This window comes from Zophobas morio, unplaced genomic scaffold (assembly GCF_036711695.1).
Source record: "Zophobas morio isolate AGI-343-1 ecotype UQ-CSIRO unplaced genomic scaffold, CSIRO_AGI_Zmor_V1 ptg000023l, whole genome shotgun sequence".
Taxonomy (NCBI): Eukaryota; Metazoa; Arthropoda; class Insecta; order Coleoptera; family Tenebrionidae; genus Zophobas; species Zophobas morio.
The window spans coordinates 13,666,661-13,693,434 of record NW_026972128.1 but is presented as its reverse complement, the minus strand read 5'-3'; the positions used below and the strand labels follow the sequence as shown (position 1 = coordinate 13,693,434).

Genomic DNA, 26,774 nt, shown 5'->3' with positions numbered 1-26,774 from the left:
ATTATAGTGGCATATATTGAAACAGTTCAACTAGACGAATTTAAAACTTCATTTGATACTAACGAAAAAAGATCCATTTTTGACGTTACTAGCAGGGTAGAAAATTTAAGTAAATGGAAATGTTTACGCAATGTGTGCACTTCACGCACGACGGACGTACAAAAACATCCTCGACACTGTGGAAATTGTTAAAAGGGGAATAATTGAGCTTGGAGGATGCTTTCACAAATTTTAATAAATTTTATTCGAGGGCTTTTTATTACGAATATGACAATATATTTTACACCGTGTGTGCCACAATTACGTGTTTTCTGCAAACTCTGTCCATAATTCATGAATCTACTAAAATGGGATTTTATCTATTAAGACAAGTTTTTGACACTTGGTTTGTTAACCCTAGTCACTAAAATTTTCACTTTAGCAAAGTACATATATTAAACATACAGTATAGTACGATAAATTTCAACACGAATTTTTTAAGATCCAAAAATTGAAAAGAAACAGTTTACATAAAACTTGTCCGTTTGTGTGCCTTGTTATTTTATATGCGTAAATCATGCTTCCGCATTTTCTACGTCTATTCTGCGTTTGAAATGTCATAGAAAACACCTACACGCTTCGTTACAAAAGACACGAGGGACAAACATCACCTTTTTAAATCCATTTCACAAGATTACGGTATGTTTCCTATTTTGACTTTTGTACAAAATAATACAATACGAACTAAGTTGTATACAAAACAAACTCCTTTGTATATTGCGTCGGATGTTCCGGGTATTTGTCCACTACAAAATATCACACAGGTATATTTGTAGATATAACATTAACGTATCCTTTTTTGTGAGAACAGGGCAAACTGAACTGTGGATGTCATATGAAGAAATTAACTTTCAAACGATAAGCGTCGATTTAAGTGTAAACAGTTTTTTTTGTAAATTCAAAGAGATTTCACATTAACTATTCAATTTCATGGAAACTGTAATGATGTGTGTTTTAGCTTCCTGTATGAGGAAAGAATTCATGATATGATTGAACATTTCTGAAATAATGTCCCAATGTTTTTTCTGTTCATCCGATGCCAATCAACGATTCAAGAGTAAACTGTCATGACGGAAAAAATGGAGCAAATAGATAAATTATAACTGAGACGGTTATTATTAATCATATAGCTTGATAGACATATAATAAATACTTACATAAAATTCTAGAATAATACAAATTGCACTAATTTTAATTGTTGGAATAATTATATAGGTAAATCTCGCCACAACGCTGATGCAAATACTGATGCTATTCTATTAATGATTATTATTATTTCATGATTCAGCTATAAATCTTGTCAATAAAAGACATACGACTTCTTTCTGCTGGACATAAAAGCATCTAAACATACCAAATCACATATAAATTGGTATCGGAAACGTTGTAAAAGTCAACAGAACATGAATAGAACAAGCGGTACACAGGACATTCAAAAAGTTAACAGGCTGGGAAGGCCAGGTGTCAACAGACAAAGCCTCCGTGAAATTCACCCCACGCCCCCTAAATTCGGCGACAATAGCAATTAAGTAAACAGAAAAGTGCAGTTTAAAGCGTTTGTACATAATCTGCAGTTAGAAAAATTTGTGTAGGAAAAGAATTAATTCATATTTTCAAAACCAAAAATAACGAGAAGTAGACAGTGATGTCGAAAAGTTCGTTTCTCACACTTTCATTCATATATTGTCAACAAAAATAATTTAGAGTGGCTTACCATGTTTATAATAACCTTAAAATATTTGTAAGATTTCAGAGCATTATTGTCTGCAGTTTCAAAGTTACATTGTAAAAATATTGTTAAAAAATGTGGATGTCTAGGGTAAACAGTTTTACTACGTAAAATTTTTAAGTATAACGTCATCAAATTATTGATAAGAATGATAAGACAAATTTTGATGAGCGTTTTAGCATCTTCATGATATTCACAAAATATAAAATTGGACAACAAGCAGAGTTGGAGATTATCTATCTAAAATAATCGACATCCACGGAAGGCGACATACGACCGACAAAGAAATGGAAATAGGAGACTCTAAACTCATAAATCCTACTACAACACTTCCTTAGCTGTGTAACAAGTAGAAAAAAGCTCAAATTTTAAAGTTACATCTTCAAATTTTGCGACTTTGTTACGTCATTCGATTTTTTAAATTTTCTAGCAATGTTTATAAAAAATACTACAATTTTCAAGTGTCGATATTTTAGTTTTTTCAAACAGAACACGCTGTGTCTCATTAGCGCATTTAACTTTATTTTGTGTTCACTTTTTTCAATATGTGGGTGTGTCCCTTAAGAAAGTAAAAATCTCAATAACTATCAAATTTAAAATAGAAAACATGTAACAGAAAGAAAGCAGTAGCGGCTCGTGGGCTTTTCGTTAGGTGAGGCAACATTTTCGTTTCAAAATCAGCAGGTATTAATTAACATGTGCGCAATTAGGTACTTTTGCTAAAAGACAAATTGTTTATTCGTTTTAATGAAAACAATACAAATAACTCTGAGTCAGGAACATGTCTCTATATGCTTCACACAAACCAACGAGAAGGTGTAAAGACTACAGAATTTGCTTTATTAGCATTAAATTTTAATTCATATGATCTAGGGCTGATTTAAATATATTAATCACTTAATTAATAAAGTTCTGCTCAAATCTGGATGAGAGGTTCTAAATCTTTGACATACAATTTTGTGCTTATATGTTTAAACTTTATAAGAAATTCTGGAGATTAGAGATTCTTATGTTCCTATCAGCATTGCTTTTTAAGTTAACTTAAAAGTTTTAATACACAACCTTGGCAATGCACATGCAGTGAACACCTTTCCTCGCGTCTAATTAATGCACAACTAAATGCACACCAAATGCATTCAGCATCCCTGCTCAGGATTATGCAGTTTCACCGTGAGATTAAAAAATTCGATCTGATTGGCTTAAGGACGGTAGGCGTTGGTGCCTCCGCTGGCGCTTTGGTAAAGCACTGATGACTATTGTCTTTCTCAAAAACATATCAGCAGCACTGACTAATCGTACTGAAGATATCCGTCTATCTGAGGCATGCCTCCGTCTGAAGCTGGCCTACACGATGATGATCAGCGCTTATTCCTGTCGAAAGCGCGTACTTCAAAATATGTTACCATGATGCGTTTTAATAAATCACAGTGTTGTATACAAGTTATTTGCTATATCTTTAAACTATATTTGAAGTTAACAGATATTAAAACAAAAACTAATAGTCAATTTTTCCAGGGGAGGCATTGCCTCCCCTGCCTCCCCTGACGAGCCGCCACTGAAAGAAAGTGAACAAAAAACAGTGTATAAGACGCAGCAATAAAATATAGGTATTCTATATGAAAAAAACTGAAATACTGATATTTGAAATTTGTTTTAATGTAATTTTTTTATAAACTAACCTGTATATTAAAATCCAGTTGTATTTATGCTACAATAAAACGGTTATCTTTGTTTATCTCTCCACAAAATATTGTAACCCAGATTTTAAAAATAACCCTATTGCGATTTTTTTGTGAACTCTTCCATTTTTAAAGAAATTCAAGAAAATTGGAATATTTTAGAAAAGTCACATCGGAATTTCGAAAATAAACTGTGGTTATAAAACCTAAGAGAGACCAATCAGAATACTTTATAGGTAGGATATTCTATTTGAAAAAACTAAATTGCGTGTTAAGTCTTAAAAACTGGACACTCATTAATTGAAAATAATTTTAGTTTAATGATAAGTTGGACTTTGACTTTTCTATTTATAATAATTAATGAGTTATGAAGGAGCGCGCGCTTAGTAACATCACCCTGTATATTACTATAATTACCTCAATTTCTCAGTCCTTCTTAAAATGTTCATATTGTTTGTTTCTAGAATCAGTGGTATTTCAAAGGTTATTCCGTCATGTTCCCTTGATCTTTCTTTTTTTGTTTTTTTACTGCTTTTCTTACTATATTTGTTTCTAATTTAGTTTTCGTTTGTTCTGTTTCTTCTTTCATACTTGATCATTCATAATTTTTCTCCTTATTATCCAACGCTTTATTATTTCTACTTGTCAACCAATGTTATATCCGTTCTGTCTTTATATTTGTGCACCTGTTCACTTTACTTCTTGAGTGTCTGCCTCCATTCTTTCCCCGAATTCTTCCCAACTTTTTAGTTTTGCTTTTCTCTGTCGTTTTTTATATGTAAAATACGTATTATTATTGTTAATTCTTAAATAATTTTTCCATCGATTCCCCATTAGTTTAATTTTCTCCTTTATTTTTTCATTCCACTATCTGGTTTGTTTTTTTTTCAACAGTAATACATTATAAGATTTCTTTGATACTTTTATTCTACTTTTTTGAATTTTATTCATTGGTTCTCCTTATTTTCTGTTGTTTTTCATTTTTCTTTCGTTCCTTCCAGATATATTTCTTCTTTAAGAGGAAACCAGTTTGAAATATAAGAATAATTTGAAAAGGTAAACAGACATACTTACTAGAAATTACCGAAGCTAAACTGAAAAGAAAAAGAGAAAAACTGCTGAATAGAGAAAATAATCTAATATACTCGGGAGTAGAACAGGACCAAAGGACTAGAGAAGGAGTCTGATGTAATGTGAAATATTAAAACTACAAATACGTACGAAACTGGACTGGACTGATAGAAAAAATATTAAAAAATAAAACAACAATAATGGTCGTATGTGGAATTTTGGTTAGCGTTTTACCATCTACAGGATATTCCTAAAATATAAAATTAGACAACAATCTCTCCAGCAGTTTAGGATCTATCTAAAATATACACTATGGAGAATGAAACTTCAAGAAAACATGAAAGTAATCATTTGCCTGATGGACTATTAAAACACTTCGTTAGATTGCGCTCGAGAAGTAAAAAGTAAAAATTGTTGGTATTTGCAGACAACAGAAGAGAGGACAAATTTTAAATTTATACCTTAAAATTTTGTCATTTCTTTTCAAATGAGTTTTAGCAGTGGCAGCTCGTGACCTTTTGAAATGGGGGACACAATTTGATTGATGAGTTAAATATGAAGATATAAAACAGGTTGCTATTACCAATTAATAGACGAAATTGTGTGACAGAAATAAATATAAAAATACATTCAACAAAAGTAAAAAAGGATTTCTCCACATACCTTTTTGCCTTCGGTTAAAATTTTACGTTCATGACATCTAAAAGTTTATTTTGAACAGTTTTAGGCGTTCCTTTAAAAACCGTTGCTTCTTTCAAATGATTTGATAAAGCAGAGTCCAATTCAGCCGTGCCCATGTGCCCCCCGGCACCAGCCGCCTCTGAGTTTTAGGTATATTTAAAAATATTTAAAAATGCTGGCGTTTGTTAAGTGCAAAGTTACCCTCGAGGTGAGGTTCAAATGTATATTTTTAAAAATTTTGAAAAATTACAGGAATTGTAGAATCGTAAAATGACTTTTTGGACTCGCAGAAGTAAAAGTCGGGTTCTATGACCGCAAAATCGGAAGAGAAATAAAACACTTTTGTCTAGAGAGAGAAATAGAATATTTGCTCCCTAGGGAGAGAAATACATAAACAAATTTAATTTAGGAGGCAACAAATTCAGAAAAAGCTATTATCCATTTTGGAAATGCAAATGCCAACTCCTTGCTTTTAAATACGTTCAATGTCATAAATCAAAATGTGCAAATTTCACATAAAGTAATTAAAAAGATAACGAACCGATATTAAAGATTAAAGAATAAGCCTAATTTGTTTGTTTTTAATTCTAAGTTAATATTTTTATCTTCAAAGTAAATCTTGTACAATGATTTGTTCAATCTACTGTGCAACAATAATTAATGTCTGAATATTATGACAAGGTGTTAAATATGTATCTAACAAGATATTATTGCCAGTACAATTTAGCAAGTTAAATTTGAAAAGGAGCTTCGTTTTTATTTTCCTTCCAAATTTTCCCAAAACTCAGAACATTAATAATATGTATTAACTTTTAGTTTTCAAGAAAATTGACTTTTTATTACGACTATGGTCTTGGTCACTAGCTTAGATTCTTATGTAATAAAAAGGTAGCCATCGTTCGTATTATTTCCAGGTATTTGTTTACTTCGATGCCTGACTCACATACATAGGTATAAAAGGAAACGAAAATATTGTAATGTACATATTGTAGTTCCTACCGTCAAACAAGTTTTACTAGTTAGATATATCTCTTGATAACAGAGCATATTTTCGAATCAGACACAGTCAAATTGTTCTGTTGCTTCACGTGCTATGCTACAAAAAGAACAAATATTACAAATTTAGATTTTCTTTTTGGTTGTGGAACATCTTACTTGATACATAAATAAAGTTATAGTTTAGATACTACAACTTGGATAACAAATTTTTCTATTCTATATTAATTTTAAAATTTGATTTTTTTTCCAAAATCTGTAAAAAAGTCATCAGCTACATTGGTTTTGTCTACATAAAATGCATGATTTTTCTTCGTGTGTCTCAAACTGAGCGTTCTTGGATCGCATTAGTTAGAGTGCATTACATTAGTGCTTTTAAGCTTCTAAGTATCATCGGTCAATCTTGGTGGCACACTCATTTAAAATTTTCACCGCATTAATATCGCGTGCTTCAAATTAATCTGCTTATAGTAAATTTATATAAAAAAGGAAACAATGCTTCCCTGTATTTACGCAGTCAACAAGTTGTGTGCTCGGGCAAATAACTAAATATTGGCCCATCGCGCACTGCGTTTGATCTGTTCAAATTTGAATTTAAGATTAAATTTGTTAGACCTACAACCCACCTGTCAACATTATGCTCAAATATTGTTATTTTTACAAGTGATGTTGATGTTTGCTCAATATAGTTGTTACATTTGTATACTTTTCGTGTTTGTATTCGATGCAGCTTTAATAATCATTCTCACTTTTCTCGTCATTCGAACTTTTTCCCAACATTCCCTTGTAAACACTCCATGATTTATTTGGCGAGTTATTAGCGAATATTTCAGTGATTCGGTCTGCCGTCTTTGCGATTCGGCGTGCGGATTAGGTTTTCTATACGCCGAGGAACGTCAACAATGGGCCTTTGTGTCCGAGTTTTAACTTCCTGTACATTTTTCTTTCGTCTGTCGAAACCGTAATGATGGTTGCGACGTTATGGTTAAAAATTTATTTTCACGACTTGTGTATAATTTCGATAATTTTTCAAATTAGCTTCATACGAAACCTTCTTCATATTTCTTCAGTTAGTACGATGGCGTTAATGATTACGGTTCGTTGGCGTCCGACGTCTAATTGAGGCTCTGCGTTAAACTTATAATTCATGTAATTGTCACTGTTTGCTTAACTCATCAGTTGCGGGAGATACAATCGTTAAATCACATGCTAAATAATATTCTTACGTGCTGTATACCAGAAGCAAAATATTCTGACTAACAATATAAACACGAATTTGATTGAATTGTAGCCTGATGATATTTAAAAAAGAAAGTTGATGAAGCGATCGATATAGAATGTGTGTTTTAGAATATACAGCGTGTCCCAAATTTTATTTAATTGAAAATATTTTCTTTGTGAATAAGCGATTAAGATCAGTTTTAAATACGTGTTAACCAGCATACGGTAATGGCGTTAAAGTGTACAGAGCGTCTTACGTCACACGTTTCAAGGTTAACATTGCAAATTTTTACAACGATTATGCAGAGATTTGTTCAAAAACTCAACGTTTATATGTGTGGTGTAGAATAAAAGCCAGATTTAATTTTGTGTTAAACGTTGCTAATCATAAAACATGATGTTAAAGAGCTTGAATAAATGATGTTTATTACTTTTTGAGCGCTAGTTAATTGTCTAATTTAATGTTTTCTGTCGTTTCATAGTCCATAATCATAACACATCAAAATGTAAATTTTTCATTTCCGTTTGTTTTGCTGTTGTTTATCGCCTACATGTCGTCGGTCTATCGGAAACTTATTAAACAGACAATAAATTAAAATTTCGTGAAAATGGTAAAACGCCAACCAACATTTTTTTAGGTTCATTAATTTTCAATAACATTTGCAAAATATCTAAAACAAACTATTTGAACAATTTTGTTAAAATTGAAGAATACATCAACACTGATTTAACGATTACGAGCACTAAATATTATTTATTCCGTCTCCCCAAAAAAGTTGATAACGCCATTAAATACATGTGTACACAAAAAATCGCTTGAAATACCGTATTGCTTGTGCTTTTATTTTTCATAACTGTTTACACAGGACTTTTCAAAAAGGTGAGTATGTGTACTGATTTATTTTAGCATTACACCTCGTTTGTGTTATTTATTTCTAAGCATGCTCTGTAGTATAAAAAAAAAATAAGTTAATTCCAAAGAACTTCCCCAGTATGTGCAGCGCTAGTGGTACGTGTATGTCAGAACAATTTATTTTAACGACTGTCTACTACACTAATTTTGTTAGTATTATTCGATTTCCAGAACTTCAAAGAATTTTGTTAAACCCTCTCGAGATCATCGCTAAATTATTCTTGTTATAAGTTATAATAGGTACTTCTTAAATTAGTGGTATAGTCCACAACAAAATTTCGTAGTGGCCGAAATAAATTACGAAAATTGAAAAAAGAGGGATCGGATTTCAAGCAATGTTTCACAATTAATATATTTGTCGACAAAAAAAAGTTTATGACGTCATTATAAACTACAACATGTAAATGAATTGTTTAATTTTTTTTAATTTTGAATTGTTAAGAAATAAAATTTTGTTAATATTCTATACAATTCATTACCAAAATTTTATTTCTTTATCGTTTCCAAAAAAGTAATAACAATTCAAAATGTTCAAAATGTTAATAAACACTTAATTCACCTGAAATTCAAGAATATACTAACTTCATTTAGTCCCTACGAAAGCTTGCCATACGTTACTATTGTTGAAGAATACGTGCTTGTTCCTATACAAACAAATGTCGTGGTTTTATTTTTTTTTAATTATTTACTCCGAAATTTACAATGCCCCTACATAATGTGTTGTAATATGCACTGAATTATTTACAATTCTGTTATTTCTCCATCCGGTTCATCTGTGATATGTTTATTACTTTATTTTTACCTCGACTAGCGTCATAATCATAAATAATACATTTCTTTCGCTCATAATTTAACAAGGGCTGAGATAAAACTACAAAGTGTTGTAAAGTAAATATATGTGGCATGATTCAGACGCATTGTTTGAGGAATTATTTATCTAAAACTTTCTAATCAACAGCATTTTGCTCACGTTTCTGTTTAAGCACAATTTAAATAAAATGAAGATAATTTTTGTACATAATTTATTGCTCTTTTAAGTAAACACTTTTCGGTGGCCTACTTCGTTTTTATGCTGAGGAAAAATTGATCGAAAGTAATTGGAGCATCCAAATGGGAATAGCAAATGAACTGATGGCATCAGGAGATTTTTGGCGTATTCAAATACAATAACTTGTCGATGTGCACAATCTATATCACATTATAAGAGTGTCAAATAATAAAGTGGAGTGTTCCAGAGCTCACTAGATTAAATATGTACTATGTACACTGAAATCTTTGCCCGTTGTACGTGAGGAACGGAATTTTGTACAAACTGTATTTGGAGAGTATACAAAACGAAAGTATGCCTCAGTTTGGTCTGGAAATATTTACCGACAGTTATACATTTTCCTGCTAAATAAATTATTTTAGTAAATGTCGGCATTATACACCAAGGAGGGAGCGAAAGTCAATGTTTGGTATGAGTGATGGAGGAATGTTTTAAAATGTTTGCCTGTTCAAAACTCGGCAGAATTATTTTGCTTTTCTTTGCAAGTTAAAGGGAAACTCTCCCGCAAACAATTCCTCTGCCTCTTCCATTACCGCATCAAAAAAAAAAACACTATTTAAATAAGCCAAGAAGAACTGTATTGTCGGCACTATAACAGTATCTGTTTTGTTTACGATTGATTTCGATAATAATCATTGCTGAATTTTTTGAAATACTTAATATGCCTAGTTTGTTAGAGGATTTGTAAAATAATAGACAAAATAAACAAATGCCATTTCTTAAAAGTTTTTTTAACACCCAATATAACCATAAGACTATTTTCATAACAAAAAAGGTTTATATTTATTAATAAATAAAATCCTTAATTTTAAATTTGAGGTAGATGATGTAGATGATTCCTGAATTATGCTCTTTGTGTCCATTTATATTATTTATTTTGTTTACTACTTATTTTCTCATGAGGTTAATTATCCATTTGAACATACGTTTTAGTGGAATGGCCAGCATTTTTTGTGAGTTTAACAGTTGCCTTTCTTTTATCTACTTTTCTGTTGATTGAAACCGCAGAGGGCCTGAGGGACTGACTTTTTTTTTGTAGAATAGTTTACATCAACTTTTTCCTAGTATTTTTTAACCATCCTTTAGATTCGGTTCTATTAACTGGATTTTAACTGGGAAACGATCGATTTTCTGAACATAATATCTTGTTTACTCCACTTACCCGTAACTTTTTTGTGAAGCATAAATCCGAATTTGTTAAATAACCAGCGTTTTACACCTTCATTTCAGATTGTTGAAGTTGTTTATACAAAAATATAAATAACTTTCTTCTGCAATGTTTTAACCTTCAGCGATATTCTTGTCGCATAAATCGACAAGTTTTTTAAATACACATGAGAAAGTTGAACTTTCTTTACAGTTCAACGCAACTGCTTATATTCTAAATTTTTCGTGTGAGCATTTCGGGACTTTCTTACTTCGTTATACTCTATGCTTTCAAATAAGTTATTTTTTGTATACTTATTTAATTTTTTTGTTTCAAACTCTTTTAACTGTAACTTCTTTTAGTCTGTGTTGAAACCAGAAGTAAGTTCGTAGTTCCATTACAACAGGGATTGATTACACTTTTTTTCGCGATAGAACATTTCAATATTCATTAATTGAAAAAATATAACCTTAAAAACACGATTCGAAATTGTAGTAGGTATGCATATTGCAAAGTTAGGGGCCATATTTCCGCCATGTAAGTGTTCTATGTATTAATTTGAATTTTGATTTTAGCAGAAAGAATTGGACAGAAGAAAGATAACTGAGACCTTATATCTGATTAGAGAGGAGAAAAGAGATACGTCGAGGAATCTTGTGGTATTCCTAGGACCACTTTGAGAAACTATATTATAATAAAACTGGTGTTTCTTCAAGAAGTCGTAAGTTGTATAGATCCATAAGGCGCTATCTCAAACTTTCGAAAAGAAAGGCACAGGCAAGAGCACGAAAATTGATTCCTGAATTATTGTAAGGACCATTTTCAAAAATAAAGAGAGTATTAAATATTATCCCTTTGATTCACGAAACTTACCACAGAAAAGGTATAACCTTGATGAAAAAGGCTGCCGATTGACTCGACATGAGTTAAAAGAAGTTTTGGCTCCAAAAGGGAAACCCATGATAATGGTTAAAATATTTTTCTATATATAAGACTCCAGATACAATCCCTTTGATTCTAGATGGCGCTATCAGCTATTTAGATATCTCAATTGTTGAAGAAGCTGAAAAATTGGAAATTCTCTCTATAAATGATTGAGTTGAATATAGTTTGACGTTAAACACCCTCCAACATTTCGTATGAGTTATAACCGTTAGATAAAGCGGTATTTTGTTCATTTCACCATCACTGGAATGTTGAACTAATGAAATATTGGGAAAATAATTCGAACACTATGAGAACATTTAAGAAAGAAAAATTTGGAGTTGTTTTTTTATAAAGGTTGGCAGCAATCCTTAACAATGTCTAACACATTAAGTGGATTTCGGGCAACAGGAATTGTTCTCTTCAATCCAGATTTTTTGCGCCAAACTCAGGAAAAAAAAACGTTGTGGTAAATCGATGACAGCTAACTTTTACTCCAAGTGGTGGTTAAATAAGTGTCAACATCTACATCTGTTAAAATTTACAACTTCTACTGAAACTACGATTCACTGAATTTCTTTTATGTTGTCCTATATATTTTACTTTCTTTCTTATGTTTGTCTTTTTTTATTGGGATTTAAAGGAAAAGTGGGCCATATTCGACATACCTACCTTATTTCAGAACTACTTTTTACTTCCCAAGCAAAGCGAAGGGAATATTGTAATCGGGCGACTGATACTTTCATGGTTTCTCGACGTTTCGTGATCCCTAGAACACGAAAAAGAGGTCCCACGTTTCTGCCACCCACCAATTTTTATTAGGAAGATAATCTCCGATACTACCGGATGGATTCTTGTCAAATGTTATATGTAATTTAAGAGTGTGTTGTGTGATGGTAATTAAAATTTGTTATCATCCTACTAACAATGAGATGACATCCCCTCAAAATTTTTCATACTCAGGAGGATTTCAATTTTATAAAATAGTATACTCCTACATCAAAATTTTCGCAAAAAATCGAAACTTTACAGCAATGTTTTATACTAAATAGTATAACGAAGTTATGAAATTATTCGTTCGCTTATCGCGTAAAATGTTCGCAAATATTGCTCATGTTCGAATGTGGCGTGCACCCCATTGTGTTATTATTAGTACTTACTTTGGAGTAATTGTTAAACCGTTTTTACTATCATGGATGGAAGAGAAGTGCTTTCAGACCAAATTAAACAGACTGTAACATAATGCGTTCGAATCATAGATAGTAGCGGAGTATCTCTAAAAAAATTTAAATCCAATCTATGAAAACACTTTTTATTTATTGTCACCATTATTTTTCTGATTGTAAGTGTGTTATTATATTGAAAAAGATTTTCTTAAAATATCGGTTTAGTGTCCTCAAGAAATCTGGAATTTGTTATTTTTTACCTACTTCCCGAGCGTAAGCGAAGGAAGTATTGTAATCGAGTCCGTCGAGCGACTCTCTAACTTTTACGCTTTATCGACCTTTCACGACCTCTATAGTAGGAAGAAATAGGTTTCCCGTTTGCGTCTGTTTGTCCGTCTGTTTGCTATCTCGGACTTTTGTTAGAGAGATAATTTCCGAAAGTACTGAGCAGATTGTTGTCAAATTTTGTAATCATATTAGAAATATGATATGTATGCCAACCAAAATTTGTCTAATCATCCCCATCAATAATGTAATGACGTCACTTCAAAATTGTACATAGTAAATGGGTTTTAAATTGTATAAAATAACATAGCCCTACACATGCAGTTTATGACTCCGTGTTGAGTTTTCACCCGAAACGTCCAGCTTTTTGGAAAAAAAAATCAAAATTATAAAACAACATTTTGCAATTTAATTTTGAATCTGCAAAACCGAACACTTTGAAATCTTGCAGATGTTTTAAGGTTATAATAGGCATGATAAATTTTTAATCAAAATATATTTACTTATTCTTTGTGTACAACATATGATGAGTCTATACTACTTGTGATTTATCATGCCATTCATATTTTTGGATTTGCTTATATAGGGTGACTGAAAATTAATGAATGTGTGAATATATTTTATTCATCCAAAACCAAATGCTTTGAAATCTTGAAGATGTTTTAAACTTATCATAAGCATGGTAAATTTTTGATCAAAATGTATTTGCTCATCCCCTAAAAAATTGATGACGTAACCTCAAAATTTTGCTGAATAAATCATATCTTAAGTGACCAAAATATGATGAGTCCATACTTGTGATTGATCACTGTATTATGTAATATTTTTTAGATTTGCTTATACGGGGTGACTCAAAAAATTAATGGCTTAGTCGGTGTATTTTATTGATTAAATCAAGAATTGAAAAACTGAAACTGAATACTTTGAAATCTTGCAGATGTTTTTTGTAAGCATGGTAACTTTTTAATCAAAATGTATCTGTTTATCGACCTCGAAAAATTGATTGCGTTATCTCGAAATTTTGCATAATAAATCCAATCTTAAATGTGCAAAATATGATGAGTCTATTCTGTGATTTATCACTGCATTAATATTTTTTAGATTTGCTTATACAGGGTGAGTCAAAAAATGAAAAAATTAATGAATCCGTCAATGTATTTTATTGAATAAATCCAGAATAGTAAAACTGAATACATACTTTGAAATCTTCTAGACTTTTTAAAGTTATTGTATGCATGGTAGATTGTTTTTTCTCAACCTTTCGTAGAGTACGAAAAAATTGGTCGCCCATTTTCGTCTGCCGGTCTGTCCGGATTTTTTAGATTTGGTTAAATAGATGGCTCAAAAAAAAAATTTATGAATGAGGCAATTTATTTTGTTGATTAAATCAGGAACGCCTCACTCCATTTTCCCAGAAAATTTTGGGAATACAATACTGTTATTTTCAGTATTAGACTGTACCAATCCAAGTTGACATACATGTCCTTGCAAAAATGTTGATGATGTCATCACAAAATTGTGTAGAGAAAAAACTCAACTCGAAAGTGCTGGATATGTTTCATTGTACTTAAGATGCCAGGGAAGTTCTGTCGAAACAACTTTCGACCATTTTTTTTAAACTAACCGTGTAGTACTTTCAATTTTTAGTTGGCACATCTTATTGTGATTTAAAATAAAATTAATTAATAGTACCAGGAGTTTAACCTAATTAAAATGAAATTTTATTTTTAATTCACTATGTAGATATAACATGTCAGTGTGATTTTTCTTAGCTTGGAAATTTTAGATAACTGAACAGAAATGAAAAAAAATACTCCCTCCAATGATGACAAATAAAAAAAACCATTAAATTCTCCATTCTCCAATGATTTTGTAAACTGAAAAAGTTAAAGTCAAGAGATTTTAAAATATCATGTGATTGTATACTCTGGAGCGAGCAGCCCAGTTTGTAGAACTCTTTTGTTCATATTATAACCTAAAAAATTGTAATTAAAAATGTAAGTACAAACAAGTCCGTATAGTAGGTATTACAATATTTGCTCTGCATGTGCATCCGCGTGACCTCCTTAAAACTCTTTTTCTCTTGCGCAACTAAAATATTTCTCTATTGTGTTGTTGGCTGTAAGAACGACGAAAAATGAAGATATTCGAAAGCAAATAAACAAGTAGGAAACAATTATCGACTCAATTATGACTAAATAGACAGAATCAATAGTCAATAATGTGCACAAAGAACGATTACAAAGTTCAACTTGTAATCCTCTTGTTTGTATTAGTTGTTGACCAATTCTTATTTATACTTACGAAGCCACACTTACTGGTTTAATTTGTATACAAACGGCATAGAATAAGGAATTTACTCAAATTTAATCGTTTTGTAAATTTGCACGGTAAACTGTTAATATAAAACTGTAAAAAAGTCAAATAATAAATATTAAATTTTCAAGTTACTTAATTTATTTATACTATTATACATAAATATTTAACTGTTTATAATTTGTGTTTATTGAAAAATTATATTTGAATGGGAGTGAGATGTCCGTCGTCTAAGCATGTTTAAAGAGTAGGTAAATATGTTCCGACTAATTAAAATAATTAAATACATTTGCTTTGCGAACAAGACGGAGCTTTCATATAGTAAAGAATCCATTGATGTTTAAAACAATACGTATCAATAATTACAAAATCACTTGCTTACTGTCTGTTGTTTTGACAACTGACTATACGTGGGTATATGAATCTGAAAGCATTATTTCGATTAAAATAGAGTTCGTAGCACATGATATTAACACGACATGTATGCTGATAACGTAATGCCCACATTATCACATGGTCAAAGTCTGAAGAATTAATTTATCGCAGTTCCAATATTTGCCTATTGAATATTTCATGAAAATCGTTGGGATCACCAAACCAGACGTGATAACAATATCATAGGTAGTAGAGCAAATACTGAGTAAATTTATGAGCGATCATATTGTTAAACACAAGGTTTAATAATATCTTGAAACTGTGTTTTTGACCTTGGCAAAATTTCCACAAGGTAGAAAAATCTCTATGAACTTGAAACATTTTACGACGCAGGCTACGAACAATGTAAAAAAAAATCGCAAGCCATAACGAATTTACTTAACCTTTTAGGTATAATCTGCAACATCGAACATCCTGACATAAATCCTATAGTACACGTAATCCCAGATATCCTGTATATTGAAGAGGATAAATAAATTACCGGTTTAGCCTGCGGGACCGATCGTTCTTTCCCAATCGGTCACGGCAAAATGGATTACATGATCTTCCGCAGAAAGGGGCCTCCCTAAAATACTTTATTCATTCAATTCCAAACCATCAAAATTTCAGTACCCACACTGTCTAGTAAAAGAAATCTCCTTTCTGTATTTTCTTATTGATTATTATTATTAATAGATTGTCACATACAGAAAAACGAAAGAATTTAGTGGACTCTTAGGGTAATTGGGGGGTGTCTGAATTAAGTAAGGACTTATTTATTGTGTTGTATTTATGAATGAACAATCGGGTTACGGATGAGTGGAGATGCCCCGTGGCTAAAGCTCAAACAGGCATGCCAACTGTTTGTAATCATTACATTCAAGCAATAAAATGCTTCATTGCATCTACAGAATCGAAGCACAATGGATTCGTTCGACTAAAAACCAAACTTACCGACGGATTGTACATATTTTGTTTAGTTACTGACGGTGTGGTTTCTTCTTCATCAAATCTAACGATCTGAAATTGTTAGTTATTTATTGCACGGTAAAATAAATGTTGATAATTTTACTTTCTGCGTTGTTTTATGTTTTTATTAGGTAGGTACTCATTTTATTTGGAAAAACCAAAGTCGTGTATGATGTCTCACATAAAGCTTTGTGTGAAGTTCTACAAAGGTCATTATTTTTAGCCTTAAGGAAAAATTTTGAAATAGTATGTACATGTGGATACAAACGTCTTATCTTTGCTATCACCGTTGAGTTTTTAGTTCTCAAGGGTAAGTTTGAGAAGTAAATTAGTGATTGAATACTACTGACGTCGTGGGTAACTAGAGCAGATTTACGAAATCACTGGTATTTGACAGATTATCTCCGAAACTACTAGCCTGATTATTATAAAATTTTAGGTGTAGGGCGTAATTTAAGGAAGTAGAATTAAAAGTGCTTCGCATATAATATCAAATATATAAAACATTTTCTTATTAAAACAAATGTAAATGCAACAATTTAAAATTTTTAACACTAACACATTTTTTATTCCTTTTTATTAAGCTTAAAAATATAAATCACGAACACGACGCATTTTTCAAATGTCATTTAACTACTTTTGTAGACTTTTAAATTTTATTTTATTTTAAATGTGGTATAAAATTAATTTATTTTTATTCATTCACTTCCTCCAGAAAGTTGTTGAAACATGTTTTAAAAATGTGTGCTTTAACTTGAATTTTCTTCATATATTTTCCTTGCAAGCACTAACGTTACAACGACTGGTAGAATGTGCATATCACACAGAGAAGTATTAAAGCAATTTGCTGTGTATAAGGTGTTAATGAGTATATAGATTCATAATATCTTGCATACTTTAGATAGGCTTTATTCGGTAAAATTTAACATGTCATCAATTTTTTGGGAGGAGATAAGCGGATAAATTTCGATTAACCATTTACTATGCTTACGATACTCTTAAAACCCTTAAAAAGCTTGGGTTTTGCAGCTTCAAAGTCAAATTTTGTAATGTTCTTAATACAGTTGTGACTTTTTTTCTAAAAATCTGGATGTCCAGGATAAAAAATCAAGACTGATTCATAAACCACACCTGTAGAAGTTTGTTGATGGGGATGATCAAACAAATTTTGGTTAGGTTTTCCAAACAAATAATAAAATTTGACAACAATCGGTTCAGTAGTTTCAAATATTATTTGTATGTTAAAAATTACTGTAACATGATCATCACTGAGAAGTACAAAAACTAAATCAACCGAATTTAAGGTTATATTATCAACAGCATTATTTACTTCCCGAGCGTAAGCTAAGGAAGTATAGTAATCGAGTCCATCTGGCTGTCATAACCTCTAGACTACGAAAAAAGTGGTCTCCCGTTTTCATCTGTCTATCTGTCTGTCTGTATCCATTTTTATTAGACAAGTAATCTCCAAACCTACTAGACCGATTGTTGTCATATTTTGTACGTAATAGGAACATCAAGTAGATGGTTAAACGCTAACTTAAATTTGTATAATCATCCCCAAAATTTAAATATAATAAAAAGTTTTTTTAAATTGTATAAAACAAGATACTCCTGCACTTGTGGTGTGTGAATCCGTGTCGAATTTTCACCCTAGACATCCAGAGTTTTTGGAAAAAATTGAAAACTGAATAACAATATTTTGCAATATAACTTTGAAACAGCAAAATCGATTGCTCTGAAATATTTTAAATAAGTATTTTAAGTTCATCGTAATCATGGTAAATCATTAAGCAAAATGTATCTGTTTACGCCCTCCCAAAAAATTCATGACGTTACCTTAAAATTTTGGCGAATATTTCTAATCCAAAATGTGCAAAATATGACGAGTCTATACTTGTGATTTATCATTGCATTAAAAGTTTTTAAATTGCTTGTACAGGATGACTCATAAAAATTAGTATTATATTGCATCTATTCAAAGTGATATACGTATATTTGCAAAAATGTTGATGACGTCATCACAAAATTTTGTTAAGATAAAACTCATTTGGAACATACGCTGAGCACGCTTCTTTACATTTAATTTAACGTTACATACATATCTTTATTTTAACTTATAGGGGTTTAAAATTCGCGTAATCAAATTTTATAATTTTTCGAAAAATGTGTGTGTGTTATTGTATTTCAGGGGCGAGGAAAGTTCTGTCGAAATATCCTTCAACCAATTTTTTTTAGTTTACAGCGAATGTTTAATTTTCTGCCCTTTGACCGTTGGAGCACCTCGTATAAGTCTATTTTACGTACATGAGTATTTTGGCAGAAACGGTGAAACAATTTGAATTCTGTGTTGTGTATGTCGAAAAATAAAATATTTTCGAAAGAGGCATTTAAATCGAGTTTTTTAATTTATTTTTGGCGAATTGTATGTAAAATTCGTAATTTATTGTTCATCCACACAGCGCGAAAATTATCTTTTCCTAATGCAGTATTTCAATTAAGATTCATTTAGTGTGCGATGCATCGATGAAAAAAAACTCTGCAAAAAATGTCTGATAAGCGAGAATTTTTTGTTCAGTTTCCGTTTTACGCATGCAAAGGATTTCTGTTGATTTCACTTTGTCGAGGGCATGTGCCGTGTCTAAATTACTTTGTTTTAGTGGTTTATTTTTGTTAAAAATAACTTGGTTTCGGGCTTAAAGTGAAAGATGAGTGTTGTGATGTGCCCATGAGGAAGAAGTCTGCAAGGATCGGCGCGGAAGGAAATGAAATCAGGATTGAAAGGGTAAGTACTACTATTAGGCTTCACGTATGGGTCTATTATTCAATCTATTGTGCTTTATTTCTTCAGTTCTTTTATTGTAAATTGATATAAAAATACGGATGTAAGGGAAAAGTATTGTATTGTACAAGTCGTAAATATGTTTATTTCAACAAGAACTAAAACGTTAATATCTTGTTGGATATTTATTCTTTTCGGCTGAAATAATTTGGAATATTTAATAGGTATTTATCAATGTTAATTAAGTATATTTAAAAATTTTGATTTTTATCTCGTTACGGACCGTCTTTACGTTGTACGCATCACTGCAATTAATAATATTCATTGCTATTATCGTTTTTGTTTTTTTTTAATTTCAGAATTGTTTTGAAAACATTGTTATATTTGGGACATACTTACCTACTTACTCAAATACAATTGAAAGAAAATTAATTAATTAATTGAAAACACTGTGAAGTGTTTATTGAAGTTTCGGTTAAATTAACTTTAGAATGTTCTTAATTTCCGTAGTGTAACAGGGTTATTTTTATTAAACTTTAGTTTCTTATTTTGTAGAAATTCTCCAGTACCTATGTAGAGTGAAAATATCGGTTTTCCGTTTCCATCTATTTGTTAGCGAACTTTTAGGCAAATATTCTTCAAAATCTTTTTGTGGGTGTATTTTGAGTCTGTTATATAGATTTTTTCTGTTCATATCCCCAAGAATCGCGTGATGTAAATGTAAAGTTTTGCTTAAAATTTATATTTTGATTTCAAAACTTTTTCTGATTAGTATTTTTTAAATCTTATCTATTTATTAAACCTGTGTTATGTTGAATTGCATCCTTATTAAAAATTGGTATGTTTAAGGTTGATGTTAACTTCTATGGTATTTTTCTTTATGTACACAAAAATTTCATCTGTTTTTTGTTGCAGTGGGTTCGTAAAGGAAGACGAGGGAATTCGCTAAATTGTAGCAGAAGAAGAAGCCTATAGGTTAGAATTTTGCGTTAATTTTAAATTGGGTGTTGTTTTTTTAACATTTTTTTAATCTTTTATGAAGGGTATTTTAATCGGTAATTTTGTCTTACTTTTGGTTTATCAAAATTAGTTTTTACGTCTTTTTGTTACATATTTTGTTAAGTCTTTTATTTTCTTTTTTATACACTCTTTTCCATATGTGCGTATGTTCAATTTTTCTTTTCGATTTTTCGTGCAGGAGAAAAAAATTAAACATTTTTCAATTTTTTCCCCCAAGAATATTTAAATTATACATTAAACTCTAAGTAAAATAAAATTCTCCGTTTCTTTTCACCGGATGACGGAAAGTTGGGTCGGTCGAATTGCAGGTAGGGTGCAAGAAGCCTTTGCTGCGTGTCAACAATACAGGCTCATTTTAACCTCTATTTTTAGGATGACCTGTAGATATAAGGTTGAATTCTTTTTATTTTACTTCATCTACTGCTTCTTTAACACACGTTTTTCTTTTCGTTATTCAAACGCCAACCTGTTCTACTGTGTCAGGATAAACTCGTTTCAATATCAAATTTTCTAGAATTTTTCGATTCTTGATTTATTTTATTTTTGTTTCCACATTAATACCTGCTCTGGGGTCCAAACTTTAACACATTTTTCTGTCTTTAATTAAAATTCTTATTTCATAAATAAGAAAAATAAGACATAATTATAAAAGATGTTCTGCTTTTTGACGATAGTATTTTTATGTTTTTTTATATTTTAAGCGATTTTCAATCACAAACGAAAATGCCACGTTGCTAGATGAGGAGGCCATATTACATTTTAATCACAATTTCCTTGATACAAATGATACTAAAGTGTTTAATGATTGCCCTTTTGACACGCGACCTTAACTGATGCCCGTGCCACGTGACTATGCGTCGACCGGAAGTAGATTTGGTATTATTGCTCCCCCATTCGTCTTCCGGGTGACACTAATTAATAATGAGATACATATATTATGTTCACAAATTACATGCAATACGAAGCAACAATTTAACTGAAGTACGTAGTTCTAACTGGTTAATAATTCTATAATTTACAGTTTACATATGTACTTATGTGATTAACGTGTGTTTGAACAAATGCATGTATATAAATTATTAACAGTCAGCTAAAGCAATTATTTGTATTGCTCAAACCATTTCAATATTATTAGAAATAAATAAAACTCTCACGATCTAAAAGTATAACAATACGTTAATTCATTATTTTACTTAACCGTATGTTCTTGGACTGTCAGACATACGTCGATAGTGTTCACATTTACGACTCATTATTAGATTATCATGTACCTACACGGATTTCAAGGAACGTTAAATATCGTTCTTTGTTTTAGACACTATTTACTTGTTACAGAATTAACGGTGACGTGATAATTAGCACATCGACAAACACAAATCTTTCCTCTCTGAAGGTACAGAGAGAAGGCCACCCTGTATAATCACTTATTCCGAATTCTGTCGCATGTTTGCATATATTTAGCTCACGAAGTGTAATTCCCCACATTAGTGTTTGTTATAAACAGTACTCAACCATTAGAGGTTTAAATAAGACGGTGTAGGTTTCAGCTATTAATGTGGATCTGTTAGATTACGAGATGTTGGTATTGTACGTGAAAACCTGTGACGTTTTGGGCCATTTTATTGTTAACTTTATAACGTGGTTTGGAAATTTACATCTGTTAGATCTATTTTAAGTGTCCTTTTTACGTATGTATTAGACAAATATGTATCAAAATGGACAAAATGGAATTTTTGTTACATCATTCTTAATCATATTGTTTTTAATAGGCGCAAGTACACCTCTGTTCATAAAAAAAGCATACATTTTAGTTGTGAAATTTAATTTTTAATTAATATTTAATCTATAAAATATAGCTTGTATGGCAACGTATAGTCGCAATAATGAAAAGCCCTTTTCACATAGACTAAATATTGCAAAATTTGCTCTCAAGTCTTGTATGCTTTTTTTCTGTGCAGAGGTGTATACATGTAAAATTGAAAATTATGGCATGAATGTTATTTTATAAAAAAAAACAATGTTTACAGAATTTCAGTAACGTTGTGTTTGTTTTTAATGTAAATGTTGTTACGTTTCTGTTACAACAATGGTAGAAAAAGTGGGTCATTTTTAAACCTAAAAATAGAATAGAAATAAATTATAATTTAGTTAATCAAATCTTTTGTTAATATTTTCAATAATCAAGAAATGTGTTCTCCATTAAGTTATTAACACATATAGGTATACAAACGGAGGCATATATGTATAGACACGTGGCTACTTTGTGGACATTACAGAAAATCTACTATTTGATCAAAAATGTTCTTGGTTAAGGTCACTTTTAATTGTGTTGCATGTTTCTATAAAAGTAGAAAAAACTACTAGGAAAAGCACTCTAGGAAAAGGTATCGGTTAGCACATACACAGAGCAAAATGTGCATGCCTTTTACTTGGATAAAATGATTTTTAAGCTCATAATGTTAAATGTAGACGTTTGTATAAGCAATTTATCAACTTCATCGTCTGGAAAAAGAAAACTAATAGAATTTCTTATGATTTTGTATTTCGAAAAGACTTGCAACGATTCATTCATTTGGCAATATCATGAAGAAAATGAATATTCAAATATAAACCAACTTTTAGCTGATGCGCAGAAACACTTATAGTATTTCGAAGAGGGAGAAGAACATTTTTCAAAATTAAGTTTATTTGTGGGTTACAAATCTTCGGTTGCAAAATCTTACGTGAACAAAAACAAAGTTGCAGCTAGCAAGAAAATTGCTTCAAATTCTAAATTCTAGTGAAAATGTGTAGGTATCTACCTTGACGAAACATAGGTTTGCAAAAACCTTCAGTTCGTTATTGGGTACCTACATAATTCAGATTTGAAAAGTAGTCCCAGTAAATTACAAGTGAGTGTTCAAGACGTACAATCTTGCATGCAGGTCATTTGGGTTTTTTAGAAGAATGCAACTTTTTATTAAATTCGCAAAATAATCACAGAAATTACTACTAAACAATGAATGGGACACTCTTGCAAAATTAGATGGTTAATTAACAACGTATTCTTGCTCTGAAGAAGCTGCAACGAAAATGTGTGGTGGTAATGGACAATGCACCGTATCCTTCGATGTAGTTGGGCAAACCAACCACATCTTCTAGCAGAAAAAGTCAAATGCAAGAGTTATTGGGTAATCACAGTACTGAATTTGAGCACAATTTTTCGAAAGAACAACTGTGGGACCTACTAAGTACTGATATTATAGACGTTGTTTGTTATTGTTTTGTTATTTTCAAAAGTTTGTGAATGTCTTCAAATCACAGTTTTGCCTTCTGACCCAATGATAACCTGACAACTAAATTAAAAGCTATTTTAAACTTGGCAGTCTATACTTAATAAGTAGTTGTGAATGTACTGGATTCTAATAACAAAATTACTAGACCAGATTACCTGTTATTTATAATCATCAGAGTCCCAATCTTGTCAAATAAAAGACGTAGTGTCGTTGGTATCTGAAATGTCTTGATTATGTGAACAACTACAGGGGTTTTATAAATGATTCTAAGGGCAACCATTGGCCATGGATTTAAAAAATCCCGCTTGGCTGAAATTATGCCTCATTATGACAGTTCTCACTTGTCCCTCATGTCATTTGTAACTTGTCATTTAGAGTCATCGTTTTTATTGTTTTAACGTTTTTCAAGTGTGAATTATAAGTAAGCTAGTTGATCCAAGCTGAAAACAACAAAATAGTCGTTTTCAAAACTCTTAGTGTTTGTGCACGAAAATTTTTGTTTTTGTGCTAAGAAGTGAAGACCGTGAAAATGTTTCATTCTATTGAACAAAACACTTTTTTGTTACGTCTTATTATCGCAATGGGACATTCGTAAACGGAGAGTGAGTGTATTCTATAACCGCTTGTTCGCAAAAATATATGACCAAATACCGTGATTTGATAATTCAAGAAACATCGTTAGAGGCTCACACCAGAGATGTAATCAACAGATTTGTTGGAACTGGCAGTGTCGACAAAGGGATATCTTCTGGAAGACCTTCGTATCAGAAGAAGTTGCTAATGATTCGAGACGACTTGAGCAGAATCCGCAAACATCTTTGACAAGATTTCCTCAGCAGTTAGGAGTTACTGTTGTAACATGAAATTGAACAATGGGTATTGACGAAAGGATTACAGAACATTTTTGAAATTAAAAAGAGGGGGACATGTGCCTTGGACAAAATGGTGAACATTTTTAACATTTATTGTGTTTAATCGCAACCAGTTGTACAGATGCGTGTGGTCTGTGTCATGTGTCCTTGGACATTTAGTACCTACAGTTCAAATCTGAGAGGCAGCACCTTTTCATGACTGACTTCGACCCTATAATCATTTATGGAAACCCTGTACAAACTATAGACATACTTTTTTGCTGCTATGTTTGTTTCATTTTTTTCATTCTTATCTTCTTTTTATCCTCATCTTTGTTCACTCACTTCTCTTCCTTCCTTCCTTATTTTCTCCCGATCTTTTCATGTCATTTTCCGCTTTAACTACCTTAAGGTAATCTTACAATTATCTACGTCTTCATCCAAAAAGTTAATGACAGTAGCTCATTTTAGAATGGGTTGTGTTTGTCAGTGATTGTGGAAATATATATATAATTAGAACGTTGTACTTTTGAAGGTATACCTACAGCAGCGTATTCATTTAATATTTCTGAAAAAAAGCTGTGTTACAGTTATATCTATCTTATAATATTATATCAGGGGTGAAACATATTAACACGAAGGGTTTTCTAAATTTAATGTAAGATTGCTTTCAACCCTTAAATTAATTTTGGCAGACATTTCTTAGTCCCCTAGTGGTTTTCATTACTTGGTGACCAACATTTACAGGGAGCTAACACCATCTCAAGCTATTTAAAAAAATTTCGATAATTTCAATAATTATTTAAATACAAATTATTATCGTAGAAAAACTTACTCAAGTGTCAAGCTTTTCAAAAAATTAACATTAAACAAAAAACATTTATTAACATGTATTGTACTAAATGAATATTTACAGTGAAAAATATGCCAGATCCTCGCGTAACTTATAGGTATGGTGCGTGCTATACCCATGGGTTTATTTGTGCATGTAGCGTGACTTTTTTCTTAAATTCTTCAATAAATAATGAAAACAATGATTAAACTTTTAATTTATAGTTGTTAACGATGGTGTTTTAATAATAATAAACATAAATTTGAATAACTGGATTTTATATTTACTAGGGGCGGCTGGTGCCAGGGGCCACAAGGGCACGTACCCCCCCAAAATTACAAAGTCTATACACACACTGGACATAACAAAATAGTAATTTTCAATATTTAAAAAGTTATCCGAAAATTTGTGTCATAATTATCAAAACTAATTTTTTATCACGCTTCATTTGTATAAAATCGATCAAAACTTACACCTAAAGATGTTGTGTCTTGGATATATGATACGTTGCTGATAAAAACGGAGACCAAATCATGCCTCATTTAGACGTTTTGTTTACATGTTGTTGCCATGGAAACCGTCCGTCTAGTCGCGGTATTCAGCTAGAATTGGGTTCATTCTCCGCGAATGAAATCGTTTGATTTTAAATAAAAATAATGAATTCAGTTGAATATTGAATATTTACTAAAAAATCGTCCTCTGTCTTCCGACGGTAAAATTTTAATGAAAAATTTAGGGAGAGCCACCCCGATTTATTAATAAAAAAAAGTGTTCATGACAAAACGAGGCTTTCATAGATATTTTAATAGACATAACAAGAATGGTAAATTTTTGTGAATATGCGGTTGTAAAAAAAATAAATTGTTTTATTTTGTGTGTTTCCTCAGTTAGGATTTAAAACCAAAGGTATGCGGACAAGTACTTTTTTATTTTTCTTGAATGTATTTTTGTATTCATTTCGTCACACAATTTCGTCTATTAGGTAATAACAGCCTGTTTGATATCTTCATAATTAACTCATCAATCAAATTGTGTCCCCCCATTTCAAAAGGTCACGAGCCGCACTGATAGTTACCCATGTGGTTTAGCTTTTTATAAACAAAACATATTTTTTTATAAATGAGACTTCATAAAAAAGTCAGTTGAAGGTTATTTCGACAGAACTTTCCTAGCCTCTGGAGTACAATGAAACATATTCAGCTTTTTCGAAAAATTATAAAATTTGATTTTGCCAAGTATTATTTTTTGATGAGAACCCATATAAGTTAAAATAAAGATATGCATGTAATGTTAACGTAAATCTAAAAAAGCGTGATGCTACGAATATGTTTCTAATGAGTTTTTCCAAAACAAAATGTTGTGATGACGTCATTAACATTTTAGCGAGGACACGTCTATCAATTTGGATAGGTGCAG

General features: G+C 31.2%; 1 protein-coding gene across 1 annotated transcript in view; it reads right to left on the bottom strand.

Annotated features, from left to right (window-relative positions):
• LOC135133897 (transient receptor potential cation channel protein painless-like) overlaps nucleotides 1–26,774 on the bottom strand; it is a 152,423-nt gene that overhangs the window by 24,759 nt on the left and 100,890 nt on the right. The gene's annotated exons all lie outside the window — the stretch shown is intronic.